The sequence below is a fragment of the Capsella rubella genome, unplaced genomic scaffold, assembly GCF_000375325.1.
Source record: "Capsella rubella cultivar Monte Gargano unplaced genomic scaffold, Caprub1_0 scaffold_147, whole genome shotgun sequence".
Classification (NCBI taxonomy): domain Eukaryota; kingdom Viridiplantae; phylum Streptophyta; class Magnoliopsida; order Brassicales; family Brassicaceae; genus Capsella; species Capsella rubella.
Window position 1 is genome coordinate 869 of NW_006238781.1, and position 2,569 is coordinate 3,437.

The 2,569-nt window shown below is 43.5% G+C and overlaps 1 non-coding gene across 1 annotated transcript; it reads right to left on the reverse strand.

The window, feature by feature from the left end:
* Positions 1 to 1,179: 1,179 nt before the first annotated feature.
* Positions 1,180 to 1,287, reverse strand: LOC111830526. The gene has a single exon (XR_002833946.1). It is a non-coding gene; the product is annotated as a small nucleolar RNA R71 (small nucleolar RNA).
* Positions 1,288 to 2,569: the final 1,282 nt, after the last annotated feature.

A 2,569-nucleotide genomic window follows, 5' to 3' on the forward strand; every position in this document is an offset into this window, starting at 1 on the left:
CCACCACCTCTAACACTCGATGCCCGATTTACCACCTCCTTAGACTCGTACCAAGACACCATATCACATAAAACAAGCATACAAACACATAAATCAATCATCAATCAGAGAAAACACCCAAAATATGCATCAAAACTGCTTAGATCAGCCTTGTCATGCACTCACCTTTGAGAAAGGATTGAATCAAGAACGAAATGCACTCAACAACAGCAACCAAAGACTCTCCTAACACCACAGCTACGAGATCTCTCTTCTCAAGGATAGAATCACCAAGAACAGGCCTCAAAACACTCTCATACCTCACAAAACCTCTCTGGAGAACTTAGAAACTTTTAGAGAAAACAAAAAGCGGCTACTCCAATATTAGGTCGACACTTTACTTCTTTTAAAGTCGCACCTAGGTTAAACCATTTAATAACCACACGATTTCGCAATTAAAATCAAACAGATCTAACCGAAAAAGCTGGTGTCGCTGCCATTTGGGTGTTTATTTGTTACATTTAAGATTTCACACTTGCTAAGATCAAGTTTTTACTCAACCTTCAGTACAGTTACTCATTCTGTTCTTTCTGTTTGTCTATTGCTTCAGGTACAACTCTTACTCAGCTGCTCCTATTCGACTGACACACTCAACCGTCTCGCGAGCTAAGTTGATTTGATTTGTATGCACACACGGTCACAAGGCACAGACAACTTGTTCCAGCCCTCCGACCATATTGATCGCTTGGTACCTGCATCAAGACAGCAACGCAACAAAGTTACACCACCACAAGTGGAGATGGAAAACATTCAACAACCACCTCCACCACGGGCACCTACACGGATTGGAGCTGGTAATGCTCCACGCAAACATACCCATCGTCAGGGTATAGTGCCTCCAGCCGTGCAGAACAACAACTTTGAGATCAAGAGTGGTCTGATCTCCATGGTCCAGCAGAATAAATTTCATGGTCTGCCTATGGAAGACCCCCTGGATCACCTCGATGAGTTTGATCGTCTCTGCAGTCTCACCAAGATCAATGGGGTCAGTGAGGATGGTTTTAAGCTCCGATTCTTCCCATTCTCTCTGGGTGACAAAGCGCATCAATGGGAAAAACCTCTACCTCATGGATCTATCACCTCCTGGGAACAATGCAACCAGTCATTTCTTGCCAAGTTCTTCTCAAACTCTAGAACTGCACGTCTGAGAAATGAGATTTCTGGGTTCACTCAGAAGAATGGTGAAACACTCTGTGAAGCATGGGAGCGCTTCAAAAGTTATCAGTCTCAGTGTCCCCACCATGGCTTCAGCAAAGAGTCTCTCCTCAGTACTCTCTACTGGGGCGTTCTCCCAAAGATAAGGATGTTACTTGACACTGCCAGCAATGGCAACTTTCTGAACAAGGACGTCGACGATGGTTGGGAGCTTGTTGAGAACCTAGCCCAATCTGATGGCAGCTACAATGAAGACTATGATAGAACCATCAAGGCAAGCACAAATCTTGATGAGAAGTACAAGAAGGAGATGAAAGCTGTGAATGATAAGCTGGACAGACTCTTGATGAGCAAGCAAAGGAATGTCCATTTCGTCTCTGAAGAAGACCCTTTCCAGATTCCAGATGGGGATGGAGAACATTCTGAGGAGATAAGCTATGTCCAGAATCAAGGTGGATACAACACATGAGACAACTCCTATAAGCAAAACCCCAATCTGTCTTATAGGAGCACCAACGTTGCAAATCCACAAGACCAAGTATATCCACCTCCACCATAGCAGCAGGGGCAAAACAAGTTATTTGTGCCTTATAACCAAGGTTATGTGCCCAAACAACAGTTTCAGCAAGGTTACCAATCTCCAACTGGACCACCACCAGGATTCCAACCTCAAAAAGCTCCGCCACCTGAGGCACCAGATCATGACATTAAAAACATGCTGCAACAGTTATTACAAGGACAGACAAGTGGATCTATAGAGTCTGCTAAGAAGTTTGCAGAGATGAATAATAAGATGGACTGCACATACAATGCTCTCAATCTCAAGATTGAAGCCTTGACCTCTAGTATGCTTCACCTGGAAAGCAAGAATGCATCTACTTCTTCAGGACAACTCCCAGGGAAAGCCATCCACAACCCCAAAGAGTTTGCAACAGCCCATGCCATCACCTTAATAGAGTTACCTATTACAAAAAGTTCTATGGATATCACTACGGACAGTGAGGATCTAGATGGGGAGGATTTTTCTCCAAATGAAGATTCCACACAACAAATCAAAGTCGATCATGATCCACCTGCCATGGTAAAACATGATGTTCCAAAGAGTAAGGAACCACGTTACATTCCTCCACCCTACACGCCTCCATTACCATTCCCTGAAAGATTCAAGAAAATAATAATGGAGAAGTATGAAGGACTGCTCGACACACTCGAAGGGACTGAATTAACAAAAGCTTTGGTAGATGCTCATGAAAAGATTCCGTCTTACAATAAAATCCTGAAAGAGGTCCTATTGGGGAGGATTCAAGAGAAGAAGGAAATAACTAAAGATTCTGAGGAGAAAGCTGAGGAAGATGAGAGAGTAAAATCACTTAAG